General features: G+C 52.2%; 1 protein-coding gene across 4 annotated transcripts in view; it reads left to right on the top strand.

Annotated features, from left to right (window-relative positions):
- The first annotated feature begins 390 nt into the window (after positions 1 to 390).
- Positions 391 to 27552, top strand: part of FOXP4 (forkhead box P4) — an 84783-nt gene continuing 57621 nt past the window's right edge. For 3 of the 4 annotated variants that reach the window (XM_029572694.1, XM_029572696.1, XM_029572697.1), the window contains exon 1: positions 12438 to 12586. The gene's annotated coding sequence lies outside the window, so the exon portion shown is untranslated. Of the gene's footprint in view, positions 469 to 12437; positions 12587 to 27552 lie in introns of those variants that run through there. The other variant, XM_029572695.1, reaches the window with a different exon arrangement.

A 27552-nucleotide genomic window follows, 5' to 3' on the forward strand; every position in this document is an offset into this window, starting at 1 on the left:
AACTGCTTTCCTGGTTCCTACCCCCTCTACCCCTCCCTGACTCCCTCCCCCAGAATGACTCCCTGCTGACCCCCCCCCCCCCCCCCCCCCCCAGCATTGCCGTGAGCCACCTCGAGTTCCATTTCATTAAAGAAACTTCCTCATGCAATCTGGCAAGCACCACCCCCCAGTCCTCCAGGGGCTCTCGCCTGCATCCTTCTCTCCTGAGCCGCGCCGTACATTCTCCTCATTAAATGCGACGCTGACTGGTAATTCCCTGGTAAGAGCTGCGCAGTGCCAGGTAATTTCATGGCAAATGCAATGTCTCCGACGGGAAATGCAGTTGGTAACTGCCATGTCATATGTGAGGTGATCACTTCAATTTATGTTTTTTATTCTCTTTTCTAGGAGGAAGAGCGTGTTACCTGATAATGTCAAATTCTGCCAAGATACTCACTTTTACTGAACTCAGTCAACACCACCAAATAAGTAAGACTTCCTTTTATTTCTGGTTTTAATTCAGAGCAATGAAGATGTTCAGAAGTTTAGCTGCTTGGCCACTGCCAACATGAGGATGTATTGCATGTAAATGAGATGTGGCAGAAAACCTTAGAAATACAGAAATAGGACTACAGCTAAGAACGTATGGCCCTCGTCCGCACCGGCTCAGCTTTGGAGTCCCTTTCTCTCCCTCAGAGATCCACTGTGCTTGTCCCATGATTGCTTGAATTCAGATCCTGTTTCTGTCTTCACCACCTCCACTGGGAGGCCGTTCCCTGCATCCACCACCCTCTCTGTAAAGAAACGTTTCCTAAGATTACTCCTGAACCTGCCCCCTTTCACCCCCATCCCATGACCCCTCGTTCTACAGCCTCCTTTCCTCCTGTGCATGGAAACCTTTGAGATATTTGAATGCCTCTCTCATATCATAACATGGATTTACCTTTTTTCCCCCTAAAACAAGTAGTTCAAACCATGAACCTTGGGTAGCCCCCAGAGCCCACTGTACTCAAGTACAGTGGGCTCTGGGGGCTACCCAAGGTTTCATTCTGGGCCTTGCAGCCAGGGCAGCGACTGGAGCAGGGTATGAGAGGATTACCCCAAATTAAAAGTCCTCCACTGGCTTCCAGTTCAATATAGAAAGCAGTTTAAAGTTCTGGAGCTGATCCAGAAGGCGCTATACAGTGATACACTGAATGGTCTGCTGCCATGTCAGGAAATCAGAACGGCGCCTTTACGTCTGCAGGGCCCTTCTGTGCAACCCTGAGATAAGGAAAGTTTAGTGCCAGGCTGGGTCAGACCAAGGTCCAGCGAGCCCAGCAGTGCCCAGTCCAGCTGACAGGTGCCTGTCTATTTCATTCCCAGGGATAAGCAATGGCTCCCTGGCTAAGATCTGGTTAGAGACTTTTCCTTCAGGAACACGTCCACTCCTCTTTGCAACTCCACTGTGTCCCTTGCCTTGACCTCAGCCTGCGGCCTCAGATTCCATAGTTTGATTCTGCACTGAATGACAAAATACTTCCTAGGATTTGTTTTAAATCTGCCAGTTCCTAGTTTCATGAAGCGAACCTTGTGCTGTTTGAAAGGGTAAATTATGTTCTCTTTTACTTGTTCTACCCCTCCACTTATGATTTTATAAATCTCCCTGAGGGAGCTGTTCCATCCCCTTTCATTTCTGTCCCCTTCTCTGTGTCCCCTGTGTCTCTCTGGAGATGGGGGCGACCAGAACTGCTCGCAATACTCAGGGCGCACTCACACCCTGGATCTGTGCAAGGGCATTAGGAGAGTCTCACTTTTCTTCTCTCTTCCTTTTTAAACAATTCCTAAATTTCTGTTTCCTCGTTGCCCGCCACCTCACACTGAGCCACAGATTTCAAAGGATTGTGCAGAAGACTCCGAGGTCCTTTTCCTGGGTGGCGACTCCCGATGTGGAACCCGGCGTCCTGTACCTGTAGTTGGGATCATTTTTTGCACTTTTCCACATTAAATCGCATCTGCCAGTCTCCCATTCTCGCGAGCTCCTTCTGCAGGTCCTCACAATCCACTGCTGTCATCTGCAAATCTCATCACCTGACTTTCTCCAGATCATTTATGAATTTACTAAATAGCACAGGACCTAAAAAGGCCTCTGGGGCACCCAGCTAACGACCTTTCTCCATTTAAAAAGATTGGCCACTTAGTCCTACCCTCTGTTAGCAATCCACAATAGGACACTGCCTCTGATCCCATGACCTCCCAATTTCCTGAGGAGTCTTTCACAGGGCAGTTTGTCAAACGCCTTCTGAAAATCCAAATACATTATATCAACTGGCTCGCCTTTATCCACACATTCACTTATGTCTTTATCCACACGTCCACTTACGTCTTTATCCACACATCCACTTACGTCTTTATCCACACGTCCACTTACGTCTTTATCCACACGTTCACTTACGTCTTTATCCACACGTTCACTTACGCCTTTATCCATCCACACGTTCACTTACGCCTTTATCCACACGTTCACTTACGCCTTTATCCACACGTTCACTTACGTCTTTATCCACACGTCCACTTACGTCTTTATCCACACGTTCACTTACGCCTTTATCCACACGTTCACTTACGTCTTTATCCACACGTTCACTTACGTCTTTATCCACACGTCCACTTACGCCTTTATCCACACGTCCACTTACGCCTTTATCCACACGTCCACTTACGTCTTTATCCACACGTCCACTTACGTCTTTATCCATACGTTCACTTACGCCTTTATCCACACGTTTACTTACGTCTTTATCCACACGTTCACTTACGTCTTTATCCACACGTTCACTTACGTCTTTATCCACACATTCACTTACGCCTTTATCCATCCACACGTTCACTTACGCCTTTATCTACACGTTCACTTACGTCTTTATCCACACGTTCACTTACGTCTTTATCCACACGTCCACTTACGCCTTTAGCCACACGTTCACTTACGCCTTCAAAAGCATCCAGTAAACTGGTGAGGCGAGACTTCCCTTTGCAAACACGTTAACGTGCACTCTTTTCGTAACCTTTGCTAAGAAAGCATTTAAACAGTGGATATTGAAACTTTTTTTGCCTTTCTAATAAATTGATCTTAGGTCAAAAGATTTCCTTGTTCCCTGCTGGTGTAAAAGATAAACAAGCTAGGAGGAAAATTTTTCTATTGAAAAAAATCAAGGGTATTAGCACTGGGGCGACGTTTGTTTTAAGATTCCCCTGTAAATGCACAGCGAGATTCCATGGAGACAAATCTTCTTCAAGATACGAGAGCTGCAGTTGGTCTTATTTCCTGTTCCTACTCCCCATTCATGTGCTCTAATGTTGCACTGATGGACCCTTGCACCGAGAGGGAGTTGGTAGTATCTGTGAGAAGGAGCCCCAAAGGTCCCCACTGTCAGTAGGCGAGGTTAGTGGGAGCAGAGGCCCAGCTGGAACTTCACCACTACCAGCCTACGTCCCCCTTAGGTTCAGCCCTTGGGTGCCGGGGGCCGGCTGGACTTAGGTGGGGCGTCTGCGACGATAGAAGACTGGGTGAAGAGATGCAGTCGGTGTACGGGTCAGAGACAGGAGCCAGCCATGGTGCAGAAATGGAGGACAGGCAGCAATTGAGGCAGGTGGTGAGCTGGTCAATGACCAGGCAAGGGTCATGGCAGGCGGTGTAGCTCGGGGTCGATTACCAGGCAAGGGTCGTGGCAGGTGCCATAGCTCGTGGTCAATGACCAGGCAAGGGTCGTGTCAGATGCCGTAGCTCGTGGTCAATTACCAGGCAAGGGTCGTGGCAGGTGCCATAGCTCATGGTCAATTACCAGGCAAGGGTCGTGGCAGGTGGTGTAGCTCGTGGTCAATTACCAGGCAAGGGTCGTGGCAGGTGGCATAGCTCGTGGTCAATTACCAGGCAAGAGTCGTGGCAGGTGGTGTAGCTCGTGGTCAATGACCAGGCAAGGGTCGTGGCAGGTGGCGTAGCTCATGGTCAATGACCAGGCAAGGGTCGTGGCAGGTGGTGTAGCTCATGGTCAATTACCAGGCAAGGGTCGTGGCAGGCAGCGTAGCTCGTGGTCGATTACCAGGCAAGGGTCGTGGCAGGCGGCGTAGCTCGTGGTTGATTACCAGGCAAGGGTCGTGGCAGGTGCCATAGCTCGTGGTCAATGACCAGGCAAGGGTTGTGTCAGATGCCGTAGCTCGTGGTCAATTACCAGGCAAGGGTCGTGGCAGGTGCCATAGCTCGTGGTCAATTACCAGGCAAGGGCCGTGGCAGGCGCCATAGCTCATGGTCAATTACCAGGCAAGGGTCGTGGCAGGTGCCATAGCTCGTGGTCTATTACCAGGCAAGGGTCATGGCAGGCGCCATAGCTCGTGGTCAATTACCAGGCAAGGGTCGTGGCAGGTGGTGTAGCTTGTGGTCAATGACCAGGCAAGGGTCGTGGCAGGCGGTGTAGCTCGTGGTCAATTACCAGGCAAGGGTCGTGGCAGGTGCCGTAGCTCGTGGTCAATTACCAGGCAAGGGTCGTGGCAGGTGCCGTAGCTCGTGGTTAATGACCAGGCAAGGGTCGTGGCAGGTGGCGTAGCTCGTGGTCGATTTCCAGTCTAAGGTCAAAAACCACTATCATTCCGAGGGAAGAAAAATCAGGACAAGGAACTCAGGAGGCAGGAAGACAGGAATGCTGGAAAAGGAACACAGGAATCCAGAGACGCAGGAATGGCAAACAACTACTCTTAGCGAGGAGACTTATTGCAGGGCAAGGAGCATAGCCAGGGGCTTGCTTTAAATAGTCCCAGGGCAGTGAGGTCATCAATGGGGGCCGCCAATGCTTTCCCGCCGCAGGCTCTTTAAATGTAGAGGAGGAGTGTGCGCGCCTAGGGAAGTGAAGGAGGACGCACCGTGGGAATGACGGCAGCAAAGGAGGGAATGCAGGATCAAGATGACGCCGGCAGGGCCGCGGGTCAACAGCAGCAGCTCCCCAATGCGACCAGGAAGCCCGGAGCTGCGTCGGGTCAGTGAGGCGAGTCGCGGGAACCTGCGACCCGCAAGCGTAACATCTAATTTAAGGTAAAGCGTATATTTACCTTCTTCATTATTTTGTTATGAGAATACCATGTATGTAGCATGGATTTAACTTTACTTTTCCTAAAACAAGTTCTTCTCTTATAATCTTTGCAAATTCAATAAAAATAAAGTTGATTCTCCCCCGTTAAACCATGTCTAACTATTTGGGCAGTAATTTTGTTTTTAAGAGCATCTACCATTTTGCCCGGCAACAACTTTAGGCTCCCCGGTTTATAGTTTCCTGGATCACCCCTGGACCCTTTCTAAAAATTGGCATCACATTGTCCACCCTCAAATCTTCAGGTATCATATATGTTTTAAATGGTAAGATGCAAATTACCAGAAACAGGTAATAATTTCAGGTTTGAGTATGGAGCGGCAGTTACTACCCTTAACAGAAACATGGGGGTAACCCGCACGGAGCGGCAGTCACTACCCTTAACAGAAACATGGGGGTAACCTGCACAGAGTGGCAGTTACTACCCTTAACAGAAACATGGGGGTAACCTGCACGGAGCGGCAGATACTACCCTTAACAGAAACATGGGGGTAACCTGCAGGGAGCAGCAGTTACTTCCCTTAACAGAAACACGGGGGTAACCCGCACAGAGCGGCAGTTTCCGCCCTTAACAGAAACATGGAGGTAACCTGCACAGAGCGGCAGTTACTGCCCTTAACAGAAACATGGAGGTAACCTGCACAGAGCGGCAGTTACTGCCCTTAACAGAACATGGGGGTAACCTGCACGGAGCGGCAGTTACTGCCCTTAACAGAAACATGGGGTAACCTGCACGGAGCGGCAGTTACTGCCCTTAACAGAAACATGGGGGTAACCTGCACGGAGCGGCAGTTACTGCTCTTAACAGAAACATGGGGGTAACCTGCACAGAGCGGCAGTTACTGCCCTTAACAGAAACATGGGGGTAACCTGCACGGAGCGGCAGTTACTGCCCTTAACAGAAACATGGGGTAACCTGCACAGAGCGGCAGTTACTGCCCTTAACAGAAACATGGAGGTAACCTGCACAGAGCGGCAGTTACTGCCCTTAACAGAAACATGGGGGTAACCCACACGGAGCGGCAGTTACTACCATAAAAAACTTGTTGAGCAGACTGGATTGCCTGTTTGGTGTTTTTTCTGCATCATTACTGTTACTATGTAAAGTGATACCTTTTTATTGGACTAATTTAATACATTTTACAATGAGATTTTGGTAGCTAATATTCAGAATATTTTTGACCGAGTGTTAGCTTCCAAAAGCTTATGAAGTAATGTTTTAAGTTACTGCAATAAAAAAGTCTCAGCTGATATTTTATGCTGTAAAGGAGACAGGGGAATAAGAGTGTTGTTATCATTCTCCATTTACAGTAAGGTACAGAAGCCCAGGGATAGAAAGTGACAGTGGCAGAGCCTGGGATTGGAGCTGAGGAACACCTGAGGTGACCCAGATTGCAGGCGGCAGAGCTGGGATTAGGGGATCCGGCTGACTGCTTCTGGCAGAACTGCTGGGGACTCTCTCCTGAGCCTAACCCTTGGAGAAGGGCTCCTGTGGCAGACGGATGTAGGGTGCATTGCCTCTTCCTTTAAGCAGGGTCTGCTGGATATAATCTCAATCTGTCAGATTTACTGTTCGTGCCTTTTTGAATACTTGCATTGTGCCAGAGAAGCCTCCCTCTGGAGTTCATAGGATGCATTAACTCTGGAAGTCGTTGGTTACATCACAAAATTGCAAAAATTGAGATTCTTTACCTCGTTCCCCTTCAGTGGTCATGCCGATTAAACAAAACGTAAGGGACCTCGGAGTCCTAATTAACACTATTTATCCATGAAGGATCACATTAATTTTGTTGTGAACAATGTGCTCTATAAGTTATGCCTTTTAAGGCAATTGAAACTGTGGTGTTTCTTGGGTGTGGGTGTGATGCGCGAATGGTTGTCTTGTGTTAACCTTGTGTCAGGCTTAGGCATTACTTGGTTGTTCAGTTAAAACGAGGTTATCTGCACTGAATGGATTTTGGAAATAGCGAACAATAAGTCTGTTTAAATAAATAAATAACAACTTTGCTCTTTTGGATATTTTGTGCTATTAGCTTAGCTGTGCTGACTTCCGATGTTTCGCTGACTGTAAAATATTATGGGTTTCACCGTTTCAAAAATAAAGTCTACCAAAAAAAATAAACCATATCTTGATGTGCAAGATTTTCGGACAGTGCTGCAAGCACAGGGGCCTGACTATTGCAGTGGGTTATAGGTTGCTCTCCCTGCAGTACCAGAATGGGCGAGCAGATTACTCTGGCTGTCATTCTTGCCCAGACTTCGGCATGACGCTGTGCGGAGGATGTGCTCACTATTACCAGCTGGCAGGAACGTCCTCCCTAGCAGTGAGAGGCAGCGTTTTCTACAGCAGGTCCACGTTTCTGGAACTCCGCTTAATGCTAGGCCCTAAGGCCTCTAAAGGGCTTCCAGGATATTATTTATGTAAGCTTCTAGCGCAACCCAAGTTTGTCTTGCATCTATCTTACTGTGAAATATCACAAGCTCCAGGTCTGCTTTCTGCGGCTTTTAATGTATTTGTTGTCATTTTTATTATTGTGCATGTGCACTTTGTAATCCTCCACGCACATTCAGTGGAGGTGTGCGGAAAACAAGGTATTTTAATACGTGCAGGAAGGAGGAGTGGGGTGCAATGCACTTGGAAGTGTTTCTGTATCTTTCTGCCACTTTTCCTGGTCTCTGATTGCATCACTTGGTGCTTACAAATAGCAGGGCCTGATCTGCCTTTCCTCACGGGACTCTGCCCCTGCGCTGGCTGTGCTACTGCTGAAGCTGAGGCAGGGCCACATGTGGCCAGTGGGGCTTCTGCATGGAATGGGGATGAGCTGTGGGCTCTGCAGCTCCAGAGGAAAGGATGCATTTGGGATTCAGGAATATTAGGAAGGAGGGATTTGGACAGACTGGAGGAGTCTGCACTCCCTGTCATCTATGGGCAAAAAACTAAATATCGGAGTGGAGAGAATGTACTGATTTATCTAAAATATTTGAACCTGTTTGGATATTTCCAGATGCGGCAAGGTCCACCCAAAAGAGAAAGCAGTAATTTCTAATGCTCATACCGGCTGCATTTGTTCTGATAGAAGAGCAAGCTTTGAAATGTGTGGATTTTGGCCCCTCTCCCCTAGAGGAGCGCCTTACGCTCGCTGACCACTTTCCTTGATGCCCCTCCTTACTCTGCACTGTAAAGGACGTCAGGGGCTTTTATTCCTTCGTCATTTTCTGACTTTTTTTTTTATTTTCCTTCTGATGTTCATTTCACATGAAGGTTGTCTTGCATTGTGTTATTTTCACAGTTACAAATAAATAGTAAACAAAAATGAGTATCCTGCACTATTTGCACCTGCAGGTGGATAACGTTGATGTTCATATTACAACTGATAAATCTGAAACAAACGTCACGCGGGCTGAGAAAGCTGCTTTGCTTCCCATTCTCTGGCAGGCAGGGGCAATGTTTCACTGAACTTCTCATCCTAGGAAAGGGCAGCCCAGTCAGGCGGCCACTGCAAACATCCTGGCCCACCTTTCAGATAAGAGCAGCTTTCTCCACTTTCAAAGCTGCAGTAATATCCATTCAGGAAGAACCACAGCGACAGGGAGCAAAGGGAAAATCTTGCAACACCTGAAGTCTTCTTGCATTATTCAGTGAGGAAAGCACCTCAGTCTGTTCAGTTCAGTCTTCAGAGCCGTGATTGACCTTCGCCCCAGATTTGACCCTGATCAGTCCCCTCGGAGGGACAGAATGACCATCCTGTGACTGACCCCCAGGATGGGCATCTTACAGGGGCCACCAGAGCTTACAGGAAGGATTCAGCTGCAGAAGGAAGAGATTTGGGGTTAGTTCAGAGGCCGAGGGTCTGTGGGGGTCCCTGATACCCCGACTCCCTGTGCCCTCTGTCAGCCCCTGCTTACCTATTTCATTTCCGGTTCTACCTCGGGGTATTACATTCGGGTCCTGTAGATATTTCTCTCTCCTTAGAGGGCTTTACCCTGATCTCTTTTCTCCTCTCAATGCCCAGGAGCCTCTCCTGTGCCCTGCACCCTCCCTCCCCAGGAGTCTCCCCTGCTCCCCCCCTCCCTCCCCTGTGCCCTGCTCCCCCCTCCCCAGGAGTCTCCCCTGCTCCCCCCTCCCCAGGAGTCTCCCCTGTGCCCTGCCCCCTCCCTCCCCTGTGCCCTGCTCCCCCCTCCCCAGGAGTCTCCCCTGCTCTCCCCAGGAGTCTCCCCTGCTCTCCCCAGGAGTCTCCCCTGTGCCCTGCTCCCTCCCCTGTGCCCTGCTCCCCCCTCCCCAGGAGTCTCCCCTGCTCTCCCCAGGAGTCTCCCCTGTGCCCTGCTCCCCCCTCCCCAGGAGTCTCTCCTGCTCCCCCCAGGAGTCTCCCCTGTGCCCTGCTCCCCCCTCCCCAGGAGTCTCCCCTGCTCTCCCCAGGAGTCTCCCCTGTGCCCTGCTCCCCCCTCCCCAGGAGTCTCCCCTGCTCCCCCCAGGAGTCTCCCCTGTGCCCTGCTCCCCCACTCCCTCCCCTGTGCCCTGCTCCCTCCCTCCCCAGGAGTCTCCCCTGCTCCCCCCAGGAGTCTCCCCTGCTCCCCCCTCCCCAGGAGTCTCCCCTGTGCCCTGCTCCCTCCCTCCCCTGTGCCCTGCTCCCCCCTCCCCAGGAGTCTCCCCTGCTCTCCCCAGGAGTCTCCCCTGTGCCCTGCTCCCTCCCCTTTTGCCCTGCTCCCCCCTCCCCAGGAGTCTCCCCTGCTCTCCCCAGGAGTCTCCCCTGTGCCCTGCTCCCCCCTCCCCAGGAGTCTCTCCTGCTCCCCCCAGGAGTCTCCCCTGTGCCCTGCTCCCCCCTCCCCAGGAGTCTCCCCTGCTCTCCCCAGGAGTCTCCCCTGTGCCCTGCTCCCCCCCTCCCCAGGAGTCTCCCCTGCTCCCCCCAGGAGTCTCCCCTGTGCCCTGCTCCCCCACTCCCTCCCCTGTGCCCTGCTCCCTCCCTCCCCAGGAGTCTCCCCTGCTCCCCCCAGGAGTCTCCCCTGTGCCCTGCTCCCCCACTCCCTCCCCTGTGCCCTGCTCCCTCCCTCCCCCCCCTGTGCCCTGCTCCCTCCCTCCCCAGGAGTCTCCCCCTGCTCCCCCCAGGAGTCTCCCCTGTGCCCTGCTCCCCCCTCCCCAGGAGTCTCTCCTGCTCCCCCCCAGGAGTCTCCCCTGTGCCCTGCTCCCCCCCTCCCCAGGAGTCTCTCCCGCTCCCCCCAGGAGTCTCCCCTGTGCCCTGCTCCCCCCTCCCCAGGAGTCTCTCCTGCTCCCCCCAGGAGTCTCCCCTGTGCCCTGCTCCCCCCTCCCCAGGAGTCTCCCCTGCTCTCCCCAGGAGTCTCCCCTGTGCCCTGCTCCCCCCTCCCCAGGAGTCTCCCCTGCTCCCCCCAGGAGTCTCCCCTGTGCCCTGCTCCCCCACTCCCTCCCCTGTGCCCTGCTCCCTCCCTCCCCAGGAGTCTCCCCTGCTCCCCCCCAGGAGTCTCCCCTGTGCCCTGCTCCCCCCTCCCCAGGAGTCTCTCCTGCTCCCCCCAGGAGTCTCCCCTGTGCCCTGCTCCCCCCCTCCCCAGGAGTCTCCCCTGCTCCCCCCAGGAGTCTCCCCTGTGCCCTGCTCCCCCCCTCCCCAGGAGTCTCCCCTGCTCCCCCCAGGAGTCTCCCCTGTGCCCTGCTCCCCCACTCCCTCCCCTGTGCCCTGCTCCCTCCCTCCACTGTGCCCTGCTCCCTCCCTCCCCAGGAGTCTCCCCTGCTCCCCCCAGGAGTCTCCCCTGTGCCCTGCTCCCCCCCTCCCCAGGAGTCTCCCCTGTGCCCTGCTCCCCCCCTCCCCAGGAGTCTCCCCTGTATCCTGCTCCCCCCTTCCCAGGAGTCTCCCCTGTGCCCCCCAGGAGTCTCCCCTGTGCCCTGCTCCCCCCTCCCCAGGAGTCTCCCCTGCTCCCTCCCCCCCCAGGAGTCTCCCCTGTGCCCTGCCCCCCCCTCCCCAGGAGTCTCCCCTGCTCCCTCCCTCCCCAGGAGTCTCCCCTGTGCCCTGCTCCCCCCCTCCCCAGGAGTCTCCCCTGTGCCCTGCTCCCCCCCTCCCCAGGAGTCTCCCCTGTATCCTGCTCCCCCCTCCCCAGGAGTCTCCCCTGTATCCTGCTCCCCCCTCCCCAGGAGTCTCCCCTGTGCCCCCCAGGAGTCTCCCCTGTGCCCTGCTCCCCCCTCCCCAGGAGTCTCCCCTGCTCCCTCCCTCCCCAGGAGTCTCCCCTGTGCCCTGCTCCCCCCTCCCCAGGAGTCTCCCCTGTGCCCTGCTCCCTCCCCTGTGCCCTGTTCCCTCCCTCCCCAGGAGTCTCCCCTGCTCTCCCCAGGAGTCTCCCCTGTGCCCTGCTCCCTCCCTCCCCTGTGCCCTGCTCCCTCCCTCCCCAGGAGTCTCCCCTGCTCCCCCCAGGAGTCTCCCCTGTGCCCTGCTCCCTCCCTCCCCAGGAGTCTCCCCTGCTCCCCCCAGGAGTCTCCCCCTGTGCCCTGCTCCCTCCCCTGTGCCCTGTTCCCTCCCCCCCCAGGAGTCTCCCCTGCTCTCCCCAGGAGTCTCCCCTGTGCCCTGCTCCCCCACTCCCTCCCCTGTGCCCTGCTCCCCCCTCCCCAGGAGTCTCCCCTGCTCCCCCCAGGAGTCTCCCCTGTGCCCTGCTCCCTCCCTCCCCAGGAGTCTCCCCTGCTCCCCCCAGGAGTCTCCCCTGTGCCCTGCTCCCTCCCCTGTGCCCTGTTCCCTCCCTCCCCAGGAGTCTCCCCTGCTCCCCCCAGGAGTCTCCCCTGTGCCCTGCTCCCCCCTCCCCAGGAGTCTCCCCTGCTCCCTCCCTCCCCAGGAGTCTCCCCTGTGCCCTGCTCCCCCCTCCCCAGGAGTCTCCCCTGTGCCCTGCTCCCTCCCCTGTGCCCTGTTCCCTCCCTCCCCAGGAGTCTCCCCTGCTCTCCCCCGGCGTCTCCCCCTGTGCCCTGCTCCCCCACTCCCTCCCCTGTGCCCTGCTCCCTCCCTCCCCAGGAGTCTCCCCTGCTCCCCCCAGGAGTCTCCCCTGTGCCCTGCTCCCCCCTCCCCAGGAGTCTCCCCTATATCCTGCTCCCCCCTCCCCAGGAGTCTCCCCTGTGCCCCCCAGGAGTCTCCCCTGTGCCCTGCTCCCCCCTCCCCAGGAGTCTCCCCTGTGCCTCTCTCCCTCCCCATGAGTCCCCCCCCCCCCCCGGGTGGCAGGAAAGCCGCGGCACCTGCTCTCCAGGGTTTATGGTAGGGGGCGGGCGGTGCTCGCAGTCCCCCCCAGCCCCGTTACCGGGCCGTACAGGAAGTGGAGCGCCGGCTGGGGGAGGGGCGCGGGCCGTGCCCGGACACTTTGGGCAGGGAGAGACGCCGCCCCCGGCTCCCCCTCCCTCCGCCTCCTCCTCCCTCCCTCCCCTCTCCCCTCCTCTCCTCTCTCTCCCTCACTCTCGCTGGGAAGGAGCCGCAGGCTGCAGCGCCCGGGCCCGGCGCTCATGGACGCTCCCGGTAGGCAGAAAACTTTGGCGGGCCGGGGACGCCCTCCCCCTCCCTCTTCCCGCCTTTCTTTTATTCCTTGCGCGCGCTCGCTGGACCGGACCGGCCCGGTACCGCCTCCTGCCCGGCGCCCTCGTTTCGCAGGCTTTTGAACTTCCCTCGCACTTCTCGCGCTGGGGCCCCGCTGTCCCCCCGGAACCGGGCCGGCTCCGGCGATCCGGTTCGGAAGGTTGCGCGGCCCAGAGGGGCGGAAGGAGCTGCGCCCGCCGGCTCGGAAACTTTCTGGTGCCTTTTGTGCGGAAAAAGCCCCGCGCTGTGGCCTCCGCTTCTCTTTGTAGGGACGGGGGGGGCGGGCAGGGGTCAGCAGGGGGGGGGCAGGCAGGGGTCAGCGGAGCTGTGGCCGCAGCCTCGGGCCGCCCCGCTCCGTCCCCTCCGCCCCGCTCGCCGAGTACAAAAGGAAAGGCTGCAGCGAGAGGTGGGCAGCGCGCAGTCCCGGAGGAGCAGGAGGTGTCCGGGGGCTCCGGAGCCCCCCCCCCCCCCCCGCAGGTAAAGCGGGCGGATTCCCCGGAACTTTCCCTGGCCCAAGATCCTTAGCAAAACAGAAAAGGCAGAGTCTGTGGCAGCAGAGAAAGAGCAGCCCGAGGAAAAAAGCTCTTTCCACTTTCACTTCTCCTCCTGCTGCTGCTGCTGCTTCGGTTTCAAGCTAAATCGGAACCGATCTCTCTTGGATTCTGGTTCTGTTAGCCCCCCCCCCCCCCGTCCCATTCCAGCTACCTGCAGTAAGTCTGGCCAGTGGCCACAAGCCAGGGCTAACATGGAGTAAATGTGACCTGTAGATGTCACTGCGGACTCCTTCCTCCAGCCCAGATCGTGGTCCAGGCATCGCTGACCCCCAGAGTCACCGCAGGGCCAGCTCCCAGCACTGCCTCACCTGCCCGGCATCGCTGACCCCCAGAGTCACCGCAGGGCCAACTCCCAGCACTGCCTCACCTGCCCGGCATCGCTGACCCCCAGAGTCGCCGCAGGGCCAACTCCCAGCACTGCCTCACCTGCCCGGCATCGCTGACCCCCAGAGTCGCCGCAGGGCCAGCTCCCAGCACTGCCTCACCTGCCCGGCATCGCTGACCCCCAGAGTCACCGCAGGGCCAGCTCCCAGCACTGCTTCACTTGCCCGGCATCGCTGACCCCCAGAGTCACCGCAGGGCCAGCTCCCAGCACTGCCTCACCTGCCCGGCATCGCTGACCCCCAGAGTCACCGCAGGGCCAACTCCCAGCACTGCCTCACCTGCCCGGCATCGCTGACCCCCAGAGTCACCGCAGGGCCAGCTCCCAGCACTGCCTCACCTGCCCGGCATCGCTGACCCCCAGAGTCACCGCAGGGCCAGCTCCCAGCACTGCCTCACCTGCCCGGCATCGCTGACCCCCAGACTCTGGGGTGACTCAGGGTCCCAGCACTGCCTCACCTGGGCTGGGACGCCAAGATTTATCCGGGCTCTGCCACCTTCTCCTCCGCACAATCACTGACGAGATGACACCAGGGCTCAGGTTTGGGCTGTGATACTTCACAGTTTCCTAAATCTCTGCAGTTTTGCTCGGCACCGCGGGTGTCTGAACGCAGCACGGGGCACAAATTCACAAGGGCTGAAATGAACTGTTAAAATGCTTGTAATCTGAAAGCAGGATATGAAAATCCTGAACATAGACTTTCTTTATTGGGAAGCCATAGGCAATAATTGGATGAAGGCAGTGAGTGTCTTCTTTTTCCCCTTCCTCTTCCTGACTGGGTCGCTGCGCGTGAGCTCGCTCTGCTCCGCCGGTCCCTGCCCGCATCCTCCGCGCAGTCCCAGCAGAGTTTCGGGTGCCCCCAGGGATTGGCACAGCAGAGCAATCTCAAACTGAGAAATGTTGTTTTGCGCAGGTATTGGAGGAAGGTTTGGGTAAATGTCTGGGTGCACTCGCATTTTTGGAGGGGAGGGAGTGTAAAACGGTCTTGAGTTATGTAGAAGGTGGTGTGGCGGGTTGTGTCTGCCGACCCCACGGCTCATAAATACATCATGCATGTGAGCCCTGGGTGGATGGGGAATAGCTCCAGTACCTGAACGTAATCTGCTCTGAAGTGCCGAAACGTGGAATATAAAAATCTAAAATAAAAGAAAGAGTAGGCTGCTGTCTAGGGCTTGTAAGGTCTGACGCTGAGTGGCTTTCTCTTACATCCTGTAGTGAAGGATTCTGGACACCTTTTGTAAGGGGGCATTAATCCCTCTGGCAGTAGAGGAGTCCCAGAAGCCCAGTGGACGTGTCTCGGGACTGACCCTGGGGCCGTGGGTGTGGACAGAGGTGAAGGTAGGGTGTGGGAATAAGCCACGCACGTTACCTGCAGGAGAGAGGTGACACTTATTCAGTTCCACCTTTCAAAGCAGGTCACATGCAGGTACTGTCCCCAGAGGGCTCACAGTCTGAACCCGAGGCAGTGCAGGCTGGAGTGACGCGTAGCACTGGGGTTTGAACCCTGCTTCACAATCTTTGCTGATGAAATGTTTCTTTGTGTTCCTGGAGCGGAGCGGGTTTCTGGCCCCCTGTCATTCTGATGCAGCTGGTGACCCTCTGCCCTTCATCTGGGTACAGAGAGGAGGACTTCAGTGAAGAGAAAAGAGCTCCTGCTTTTTCTGAAAGGGATGAGCCTCTTTCCTCGGTGTTTTGCACAGGAAACCTGTTGAGCACTTTGCAGAGAACGAATGCAGAAATGGCTTGAAGGGACTGGAGAGAGACTCTGCTCAGGCCGACCCCCATCTCGCCTTGCATGTGCTGCCTGTCTGTAATGTCGCCAGAACGTGGGCTTTGTGCTGAAAAGCAGAGAATAAAAGTTTATTTGCTCTCTGGCACGGAGAGGTTTTAGCAGAGTGGTACCTCCTGAATTTCTGGCGCGTGTCTCTGCTCTCCTTGTGTGGCGCTGGGTGCTAAGCAGGGGAGACCCTGCAGGAAAGACGCCAAATGGTTTTCTCCATCCAGGTGGGCTCATGGGAGGGCCCTGCTATAAGCAGCGAGAAAGGGACCTACCAGCAAGATGTCTCCCCCCAAGCAGACTCTGCAGCCCCATCCTGTCCACCGTATCCGCTTTCCAACAGGAAACCATGATTTCTCACCCATTTTGCTGTTGTGTAACTATAAAGGTTCCTTGGCTGCTGATGGGAGTAAGATCTCGGAGGATGGCTCCCGTGTATGCTGCATCCCCTCCCCCCACTTCACTGCTCTGTAAAATCAATAACTTTGGTGGTTAATGAGGCAGGAAGGCTTTCATTAGCAGCCACAGCGGTGGGGCCCATGTATGTACTAAGCGCAATGAAAAACCGTCCTCAGCGCCAGCTCGGGCTGAGGGATGGGCCCCAGGTGCCCGTCCCCCTCCTCCCGTGGCCTTCGCGCACCCACGGTTGCAGTGTGCTGGGACCTGATGTTGGTAGGGGGCGGCATGAACACGACGGAGGTCTCGTCGGAGCTTTTCTCTGGTCCCTCATCCTCCCTGGAGTCTTTCTGCGCATTTCGCATCCTCTTAGAAGCTGGGCATGGAAAAGTTTGCAGCTTGGGCCGTTTGTTTCCAGCGGAATAATTTCACTGGTGGGGTCGGACTCTTCTCCTGTGATGTCCCAGTGCTGCCTCGCCTCGCGTGGCTTTTGCTCTTTCTGATGTGTGGCAGAGTACGGATCAGCACCTGGGCTCTGCTCTGCGAGTGCCCATGCTGCACAGAAGGTCCCCTGTGCACTTCGTTTTCCTAAAGACACGGATTCTGCCTGAGCCTGCTGTGCCAGGGCTCCTCTAGTTGTGCTTTAACTCTAGCTTGGGGTTTACCCCTGGACAGCATTCACGCTGCGCACTTTGTCACTCCGGCGCTTTCCCTCCTCAGACCTGCACACATTTTGCTTTGAGAATTCTGAGGGTGCAAAGTGCTTGCAGACATGTGCACCTGCTTTTTCTGCAGGGACGTTTTCTATGGCAAATAACTTGCGCAAAATTAAAATGCAATCTAATGTTCTCTTCCGCCATCTCTTAACGCGACTAAAACACTGGGTGCACTGTTAGCCAGGCCAATGCAATCACCTCTTCATTAACCTCTGAATTTCAGTGCAGTTTTAATGCCCAGGTAGCTAATGTTATGCTAACAATTTGGAAGTTAAAATGATGGCTCAGCACAGTCTAACTTAGGAGGGGAGGAGCTGAACGGGAGAGAACGTAAAGGAGCGGATCTCTTCTTGTGCCCCTAAAATTGCTTCTCACTGCTTATATCTGAATTAAATCAGAACGATCATTAGTCCTTTTGACTCTCCCCATCATTTCTTTCGCTTTCGACTAAAACTACATGTCTAGCTTTAGCTCCCTTACTAAGATTTTTTGCCATTACTACGGTCGCAAACCTAATCGTAACCCCACTAGCCTCTTATTATATTGTTGAGTTGCACCCTGGGCTTGTTCCCGCAGTTTCATGATCTTAGTTTTTTGCAATCCCTGGTTTTCTTTTTTCAGTTCAAGATCTGAGCGTATACCTTCCCGTGTTCATTATATTTGCTCTCTCCGAGACACTGTTACTGTTACAATGTCAATGGTAACTGTTTCGGTTTTTATTGTAATCCTTAGTTCAATGTAATTGCTCTCTTCTGAGGCACTGTTACTGTTCCAATGTAAACCGAATTGATTTGTAACTTCTTACAAGAATTTCGGTATATAAAACTGTCAAATAAATAAATAAATATCCCTGGCGCCCCTAACTTCGGGGGCCGCTCTGTGGCGGCGCCGCTAACTTCGGGGGCCGCTCTGTGGTGGCGCCGCTAACTTCGGGGGCCGCTCTGTGGTGGCACCGCTAACTTCGGGGGCCGCTCTGTGGCGGCGCCGCTAACTTCGGGGGCTGCCCCGTGGCGGCGCCCCTAACTTCGGGGGCCGCCCCTAACTTCGGGGGCCGCCCCTAACTTCGGGGGCCGCCCCTAACTTCGGGGGCCGCCCCGTGGCGGCGCCCCTAACTTCGGGGGCCGCCCCGTGGCGGCGCCCCTAACTTCGGGGGCCGCCCCGTGGCGGCGCCCCTAACTTCGGGGGCCGCCCCGTGGCGGCGCCCCGTACTTCGGGGGCCGCCCCTAACTTCGGGGGCCGCCCCTAACTTCGGGGGCCGCCCCTAACTTCGGGGGCCGCCCCGTGGCGCCGCCCCTAACTTCGGGGGCCGCCCCTAACTTCGGGGGCCGCCCCGTGGCGCCGCCCCTAACTTCGGGGGCCGCCCCGTGGCGCCGCCCCTAACTTCGGGGGCCGCCCCGTGGCGCCGCCCCTAACTTCGGGGGCCGCCCCGTGGCGCCGCCCCTAACTTCGGGGGCCGCCCCGTGGCGCCGCCCCTAACTTCGGGGGCCGCCCCGTGGCGCCGCCCCTAACTTCGGGGGCCGCTCTCTGGTGGTGCTCCTAGCCTGCTATCTGGCCACAGTTAGGCTTAAAAAATGAACGCAGTGTCGAGCTGCTGCCGATTGTCCTTGCAGGTGGAGGGGAAGCCCCATCAGCAGATGGATTGTTAGAAAGTTTACTCCATCTCTGACCAGGAGTACAGTTGCTAGCGTTAAGAAGATGTGCGCTCAGCCTGCACGCATCTCTGCACTGGGAGGGATGCTTCATGCCCTCATGAGAGGTCTAGAACGGGTAGATGTGAATCGGTTATTTACTCTTTCAGATAGTAGAAGGACTAGGGGACACTCCATGAAGTTAGCATGGGGCACATTTAAAACTAATCGGAGAAAGTTCTTTTTTACTCAACGCACAATTAAACTCTGGAATTTGTTGCCAGAGAATGTGGTTCGTGCAGGTAGTATAGCTGTGTTTAAAAAAGGATTGGATAAGTTCTTGGAGGAGAAGTCCATTACCTGCTATTAGGTTCACTTAGAGAATAGCCACTGCCATTAGCAATGGTTACATGGAATAGACTTAGTTTTTGGGTACTTGCCAGGTTCTTATGGCCTGGATTGGCCACTGTTGGAAACAGGATGCTGGGCTTGATGGACCCTTGGTCTGACCCAGTATGGCATTTTCTTATGTTCTTCTTATGTTCTTATGGAATTTGCCTGCGAGAGCGCTGAGCTGACCTCACGTTTTGTGAGCATTGTCAGCGTGCATTCAGGAGCAGGTAAACCTGTGCGTTTGGGTGAATGCACCTCTCTGCATTGGCCATTGTACAGGAGTTAATGACTTTGAACGTACATGCGGGAAAGGCTAGGGAGCTGCCAAGCAGCAGACCCTCTGCACCCTGTAGGCTGCTCTCCTTGGAGGGATAATCTGCCGCTGGGTGAGGTCACATTTTAGCTCAGTTTATGGATGAAACGCTTTTGTGTGTGAGGCATAAACAAAGCCACGGGGAAGAGAAGTTCTTTACATTCAGTTTGTATTTTACGGCAAGCACGAATTCCAGGAATCTTGGTTGTTAACCAGTTTTTCCTCTTTATGTGTCTGAGATTTCCTTTCCTCGTTCTGCGCCAGATCCTTGGTGTTTGTTCTGATGCCTTCTCAGATTTCAGGTACACGATTCGTTCTCGGCCAGATCTGGTGTCCCCTGAACCAAGCACTTTCCCGTGGGGGCACAGCTAGGCGGCCTTACTCTTGATCTGTGTTGGGGCAGCGCGAGGAGCGTCTGCGTTTCTTGTCGCTGCAGTTCTGCGGAGTCTGCGCTCACTTTCAGGTGCTATAAATTCTGTTGGCTCTTGCCATTTTTGGGTATTGCTTTCCTGATCTTCCCGCACTGTTCAGGCCGGTACAGTATGTTGCGGTTTGTGCTGGCAGCACGATGTCTTGTCTAAGCTGCTGCCAGACCCTGGGGCCGGAGATATCTTGCATCCTCCTGGCATTTGGTTAAATTAACCGTACACGTTTGGGATGCATTTAAAACTGAGGGTCATCTTGTGAAAGCTTCCACCACCGTATGGATTACAGATTCAGATCGTTTTATGGGCAGGACAATTTTACATTAAATAAAGAAGGGAGACGGGTTGCAGTGAGTGCAGCATCTGCTTCCAGCTCTGTCCTAGAGGCAGGGGCCCCCAGATTTTGCTGCTCCCGCGCTAGTTTCCCTCGTCCCCCAGATTATACCTAGGGGTTTGAATGTGGCTGTGAAATACAGTGTGCAATGTGCGGCCGAAGGTGGAGCGGATTCAGCAAAGATTTGCCGATTATTGATAATCCCTGGCAAGCGAGAACGTGGGTCACTTGTGAGGGTAGGAGTTGGACTTACTTTGTTACTGCTGCTATTGTATTGGACGTTTTAACAGACTGATATTTTTAGGAAGCTGATCCAGGTAAAATGAAAATCTGGTGGAGAGATCCATTTTACATTTTCTTCATACAGTGTCAAACAAATGCATTTCCATTCCCCCTAATTAAATGATTTAAATTTGCACTAACTGCTCGGCAGCACTTCCTCACCGCCCCTGGTGATTACAAAGGGATATTCATTCATTTGTGCCTTTTAAATACCGCCCAGATTAAAATCGGAGAGATTTCCTTCATCAAAATCTAACATCCTTGAAAAATTAATTTGATGTCTCTTGTTATCAGTTAATTGAATCTGGTTGGGAAAGAGGCTTGGGCTGAGAGTGATTAAAAACAGCCTCCCCTTAGCTTTTTAAAAATTTTATACATTTTGTAAAAAATAATGGACTAGCTAGCAGTTGTTCGTCTTTATTTGTGTCTGTATAGAAGCAGCGGTCCTTCGGGGCGTTCTCTGGCTGACGTCTCCTGGAAGTGCTGGAACGCGGTGCTTTTTCAATTTCTCACTGCTCGGAAGCCATGCGGCGCACTCTGAAATGCATATATTGGGTATTTCATTGAAATTTACCTTTCAATTAAAAAGCGCTTTCTGTCTGCGTGCGTTGTCACTTATCTCCTCTTTACTGGAGTCGGCACAAGAAGTGACTTTTTCCAAACTCCTTGGGAAGTGAAGGTGGCTTCACGGCACCACCAGAAGGTCAGGCGTGAGTGGTGGGGGTCAGACGTCCTGACGGTTTCTCTAGAGGAGGGGGGTGTTCACGGTGACTCTCACCCTGTCTGGCCTTGTAACATTCTCACTCCAAATCGGGGACCCCTCCCACCTCCAAACTTGTTGGAGGTCCCTCGGCTGTCCCGCAGGCCAGACTGATGATTGCTGAGAAGCCGTGTTATGGGCACACAGCTGGCCACAACTGGAATTGTTCTCTCAGCTGACCAAGCTGTATGCACTGCAATTCTGAGGGGAAGCTGGGAAACTGAGGCACCAGGTATGTGGCACGTATGAATGCGGTCTTCCGAAATCGAGAGCGGGACTTCCTTTAATTCTGCGGGTGGTACCGGATTGCTCCATTTGCTGTACAAGGGAATTCTTCCCATATGGATCATGAGGTGCTTTTGGAAATCAGGGATAGTGGTGCTCCCTCACAGCTTAAATTCAGAGGTGGCTTTGAGGGAAATGCGCACACAAAGTGCAGAGGACGAGCAAGATTAAAATCCAAAATATGAGAATGTAGTGCTAAGCCGGGTGGGATTTTTCTTCTAAAGACCCTGGCTTGATCATTCAAACAATGGAAATCCACTTTTAATAGAAATCCAACAAATGCAGAAGTAAACAGGTAGTTTATGCTCCAAGCTGGTGTCTTTATAAGAGGGTCCTCACCCGCCTTAGCGCTGCGTTTGTAGGGAAATTGCCTCATGACCCCAGAATGTCCTCTGCATTTTAACACCTAAAATCAAAGCAGACTCTTATTCCTCTGCAGGCAGCCCTTCCTCCTCCAGAAACTTATCCAACCTCATTCTAACTGTGGTCTTGTGTATATAGCCCAGCTTCCGTCAGCACTACACTACTTAAGAGCATAAGAACCTGCCATACTGGGTCAGACCAAGGGTCCATCAAGCCCAGCATCCTGTCCAACAGTGGCCAATCCAGGCCACAAGAACCTGGCAAGTACCCAAAAACTAAGTCTATTTCATGTAACCATTGCTAATGGCAGTGGCTATTCTCTAAGTGAACTTAATAGCAGGTAATGGACTTCTCCTCCAAGAACTTATCCAATCCTTTTTTAAACACAGCTATGCTAACTGCACTAACCACATCCTCTGGCAACAAATTCCAGAGTTTAATTGTGCGTTGAGTAAAAAAGAACTTTCTCCGATTAGTTTTAAATGTGCCCCATGCTAACTTCATGGAATGCCCCCTAGTCTTTCTACTATCCGAAAGAGTAAATAACCGATTCACATCTACCCGTTCTAGACCTCTCATGATCTTAAACACCTCTATCATATCCCCCCTCAGCCATCTCTTCTCCAAGCTGAACAGTCCTAACCTCTTCAGCCTTTCCTCATAGGGGAGCAGTTTTGTCCTCTGGAGGGGATGAAAGCTACACTGCTCTGGCAGGGCTGCTACAAAGCAAGAGTGAGCCCCTTGCTTTAAAAAAAAAAATACCATCCCATTGGTAGCTTGTGATCTTCTCACTTCCTTGTGTGCGCCACTGAAGACGCATTTATTGTCACTGTGGAGCAGGTTTTAGCACTCCCTTAGCCGCATCATATACTGTGCAGGGGCCCTTCTCAAGCAGTCGGCAGACCATAAAGTGCCGTGTGGGTTTGCCCCTGGTCGCAGTCCTCATTTAAGGACTGCAGGTGGTACGTTCCTCCCCAGTCACTCTCATTCTCCCGCTACTCCCGCTGGCACGATCTTGGTCATGCCTGCCCTGTCTCCAGTTAATTACTTATCTTGTCATTAGGACATTTCTGTAAGACGTCAGTCATTGTTTTGCTACAGTGCGGCTGTAGAAAGGGTGTCTTGCAGGTCTGTGGAGGTCTGGCGCTGCTCTTCTAGTTTGGATGGACACCTGGTTGAAAGGACAGCCTGCGACAATCCAGCACCACATTAACTTTTGTTCTGACAGTGCAAGCACAGTGGTTCTGATTGTAACTGGCTGCACACCCCATTTTTGAGTTTGCAGCTTATGGCTGCTGAACTTCTCGTTTTTCCTGTCTGGATCTTGAAGGCGATTGAGGTGTACTGGTGTGATTCAGGTGTATGTCAGAACTTACCTGTGCGAATATATAAGCTCAAATTTCATAAAGCACTGGAGTGAGTCAGCATTAATTTTAAATTATTAATGTAAGAAAATGAGGTAGTGAGGTGTGGGAATGTGAGCTGATCTGACTGTATTCTGTACCTGGTGCCATTGATGAGAAGGGTCACCTTGACCTTGCGTACCTTACTTTCCAGTATGTGCAGCTAAGCAATGGGTTAAATTGAGATAGTCCAGTGCTTGGGCAATTCATCCTTTTTGCATGGCCATGATTGGAAAGGCATTAAGCACAGCATCGCCGCGATTGGAAAGGAGTTTAACCAGAGCAGAACTCTGCCAGCGCGTTCCTTGTCTGAGGAGCTTTTTCTAACTTGGTGTTGAAGTTGCTGTCATTGCTTTTGTGCTGTATAAGACGCTATAACCTGCTTCCAGTCACTGAATTCAGTGTCTGATGAAGCAGATTTGAGTACAACACTGACTGTGCTCTCTGGGGTCAGAGGGAAAAGTTGCTTTCTGTTCGTTACTCTGCTTCTCCTAAATGTCTGTTTGAAGGGAAAGCTTTTCAGGAGCTTGTGCAGAATCTGAAATGATAAAAATGGCTCTGGAAGTGATCAGTGAATGTGTCCTGTGCACTGAAAGCCTTGCGAGTGCTTGCAGTGAGGTCCTCCCCCTTCCTCGGCTTCTTTCTTCTTCTCTCTTTAAACCTTTTTGTAAGAAGGCCCAGACTGGGGAGGGATTAGAAGGGAAGTAGAAGAATGAGGAGAGAGGAAGCAGTCGTGTGTTTGGCGGACGAGGTGGCGAGGACCACGAGAGGGGCAATTGGGCCTCTAACTCTTATTTTTGGAAGGATCTTGTGTCTTTGAGATGGTTTTACAATGAGACTGTTTAAATCTGGATTCTCACACTGAGACGGCAGCTGGACCCAGTGCTGACCGAATATCCTTTGCATTCTGTAAGGTGCCGTGGCCAACAGGGCTACCCAGATTCAAGAAAGGTCATTAGCATGGCAATTACATAGAAACATAGAAACATAGAAATGACGGCAGAAGAAGACCGAATGGCCCATCCAGTCTGCCCAGCAAGCCTCACACATTTTTTCTCTCATTCTTATCTGTTACTCTTAGCTCCTTGTTCTATTCCCCTTCCACCCCCACCATTAATGTAGAGAGCAGTGATGGAGCTGCATGCAAGTGAAATATCTAGCTTGATTAGTTAGGGGTAGTAGGGGCAGTAACCGCCGCGATAAGCAAGCTACACCCATGCTTATTTGTTTTACCTAGACTATGTTGTACAGCTCTTGTTGGTTTTTTTTTTCTTCTCCCCTGCTGTAGAAGCAGAGAGCCATGCTGGATATGCATTGAAAGTGAAGTATCAGGCGCATTTGGTTGGGGTAGTAACCGCCGTAACAAGCCAGCTACTCCTCGCTTTGTGATTGCGAATCCTTTTTTTTCTTCACCCCTGTCGTTGAAGCTATGCAGGATATGCGTGAAGCATCAGTTTTTTGTGTTTTTTTTTTTTTTTTTTTTTTTTTTTCCCCTGCAATCCCATACACTAGGCAATCCCCTAGTGTATGGATTGCCAAAATAATCCATGGAGTAAAAGGAAGGCGGTCCTGGGTCTGGTAACACCACTAATGTGAGGGGGGTGATATTAGATCCAGGGCTTCTGATGTCATGGTGGGGGATCACCGGATGCTGGGATCCAAGGTGGGGGAACCTCCAGGAATCATTAGCAGGATTTTTATTTTATTTTATTTAAGGTATTTATATACCGCTTTTTAAAATAAAATTTTATCAAAACGGTTTACAGTAGTTAAAATAAGATAAAAATAAAATGCAAATTAAATTAAATAATAAAAAAAGTACATACATTTAGTTAAGTAGCCAGATAATTACTAGCTTAAAATAAAATTCTTAATTAAAAGATAAAACAATAATAATAATAATAACAATAGTAGTAGCGTGCCATGGTAAACGGAATAGGAAAAGTAAAAAGGCGAGAGGGGGAGGGAAGAGGTGAAGAGTTATCAGATAAATATATCCCAAAAAAAATGAAGGGAATGAAAAAAGATTGAATGAAAATGGAGGTATTATGTGTCAAGTGAGGAGAATTGGGGTAATATGTGTCAAATGGACGGGGTTGAAGAGGTGGAAACTTCTGTTTTGTTGGAAGAATACTTAGAGGATGGGAAAACCTAGGAGAAGTAGAAGGGCAGTGAGCAAACCTAAAAGGAAATATCACAAGGGCAGCTAAACCTTTTGTTAGGGAAGTGGAAAAAGAGACCGTTATGATTTTCTAAAGCAGCAGCTGAAAAGGTAAGGGAGAAAAGGTTAGCATTCATAAACTACAAGAGGTCGCAGAAAGAGGAAGACCAGGAACAATATCTGGAAAAGCAAAGAGAATCTGGGAAAGTAGTCAGGAATGTGAAATTCAAATGGAAGAAAAATAAATACAGTAAAACGTGGGGACAAGACTTTTTTTTTAGATAGGTTAGTGATAGAAGGAAGTGCAAAAGTGGCTTTGTGAGACGCAAAGGGGAGGAATATGTAGAGGTTGAGGTTAGAGATAGAAGGAAGTGCAAAAGTGGCTTTGTGAGACGCAAAGGGGAGGAATATGTAGAGGTTGAGGTTAGTGATAGAAGGAAGTGCAAAAGTGGCTTTGTGAGACGCAAAGGGGAGGAATATGTAGAGGTTGAGGTTAGTGATAGAAGGACGTGCAAAAGTGGCATTGTGAGACTCAAAGGGGAGGAATATGTAGAGGTTGAGGTTAGTGATAGAAGGAAGTGCAAAAGTGGCTTTGTGAGACGCAAAGGGGAGGAATATGTAGAGGTTGAGGTTAGAGATAGAAGGAAGTGCAAAAGTGGCTTTGTGAGACGCAAAGGGGAGGAATATGTAGAGGTTGAGGTTAGTGATAGAAGGAAGTGCAAAAGTGGCTTTGTGAGACTCAAAGGGGAGGAATATGTAGAGGTTGAGGTTAGTGATAGAAGGAAGTGCAAAAGTGGCTTTGTGAGACTCAAAGGGGAGGAATATGTAGAGGTTGAGGTTAGTGATAGAAGGAAGTGCAAAAGTGGCTTTGTGAGACGCAAAGGGGAGGAATATGTAGAGGTTGAGGTTAGTGATAGAAGGACGTGCAAAAGTGGCTTTGTGAGACTCAAAGGGGAGGAATATGTAGAGGTTGAGGAGGAAAAAGCAAAATTGATTAAATCTTTGTTTGGTGTTCACTGTGGAAGGGCCTGGAGAAGGGACCACATAAAGCAAACACTAATAGGATTAGAAGTGAGGTAAACCTCAATTTATTTTCAGAACAGCGTCTTGCTGAGGAGTTAACTAAACTTAAGGTGGATAGGGCGATGGAGCCGGATGGGACGACACAGAGGATCCTAAGAGAAGTGCTGGCAGCTCCTTTCCAAAGCTTCCTTACAGTCTGGATAGTCCCAGAGGCCTGGAGTCGGGTGGATGTGGTTCCTATATCATAAAACTGGAAGTAAGGAGGAGTCTGGGAACTATAGGGCAGTGAGTCTGAGCTCTGTGGTGAGCAAACTAATGGAGTCTCTGCTAAATCCCAGGAGAGTGCAGCTTCTGTAACCCAATGGATCGCAAGATCCGAGGCAGCAGGGTTTTATTAGAGGTAGGTCTTGTCAGACAAAATGAATCAATTTCTTTGAATGGGTGACCAGAGAATGAGATGTAGTGTGTTTGGATTTCAATAAGACCTTCGACACCGTTCCACATAGGTGACTTACAAATAAACTGGGCCCTGAACAGACTGAGTGGATTAGAAACTGCTGGAGTGGGAGGTGACAGTGTTTAAGGTAAAGAAGTTACTCTGAGGAAAGGGGGTTATGAGTGCTTCCTCAGGGTCCTTGCTCCAATTCTCTTCAACATTTTTGTTAGGAATATCTGGAAAGGCTTTTCTCTTTTTTTGCGGTTGATGTTAAAATCTGCAAGAGTGGAAGATGTGGAAAAACGGGGAGAAATGTAGGGAACCTTGAGGAATGGTAGAGTCTGGCAGCCAAGATATAATGTAAAAAATGCGGAGGGTACAGAACTCCAAGGGAGCAGCACAGTATAGGAGATGAAATTCTTCTAAGCACAAAGGAAGAGCGGGATCTGGGGGTGATTGTATCTGATGATCTTAAGGTGGCCAAACAGATGGATAAAGCGAGGGTAAAAGCCAGAAAGCTGCTTGGCTGCATAGGGAGAGGAAGGGTCAGCAGAAAAGGGAGGCGACACTGCCCCTGTACAGGTCCCTGGTGAGACCTCACTGGGAATACTGAGTACAATTCTGGAGACCCCACCTTCAGAAGGATAGAAACAGGATGGAGCCGGTCCAGAGGGAGGTCACTAAAATGATCAGTGGTCTTAATTCTAAAGCATATGGGGAAGGACTTAAAGATTTAAAGTACATCCTGAAGGAAAGGCGAGATAAGGGAGAAATGATAGAGACATTGAAATATGTCAAAGGTTTCCATGCACAGGAGGTGAGTCTCTCAATGGAAAGGAGGCTCTAGAACAGTGGTTCTCAACCCTGTCCTGGGGACCCCCCCAGCCAGTCGGGTTTTCAGGATATCCACAATGAATATGCATGAGAGAAAATTTGCATACACTGCCTCCATAACATGCAAATTTTCTCTCATGCATATTCATTGTGGATATCCCGAAAACCCGACTGGCTGGGGGGGTCCCCAGGACAGGGTTGAGAACCACTGCTCTAGAACGAGGGGTCATGGGTTGAGGGTGAAAGGTGGGTGATGGGTGCATGGCATGGCCTCCCAATAGAGGGTGGAGACGAGGAAGTATCTGAAGTCAATAAAACCTGGGAAAAGCACAGAGGATCCCTGAGGGAGAGAGAGGGATGTAAAGTTCAGCAGGAGATGTAGACAGGCCATATGATCGTGTTCTAGCTTTCTGTAAATGGTTAAAATTTAAAAGAAAAATGTAT

Source organism: Rhinatrema bivittatum, chromosome 12, assembly GCF_901001135.1.
Source record: "Rhinatrema bivittatum chromosome 12, aRhiBiv1.1, whole genome shotgun sequence".
NCBI classification, from domain to species: Eukaryota; Metazoa; Chordata; class Amphibia; order Gymnophiona; family Rhinatrematidae; genus Rhinatrema; species Rhinatrema bivittatum.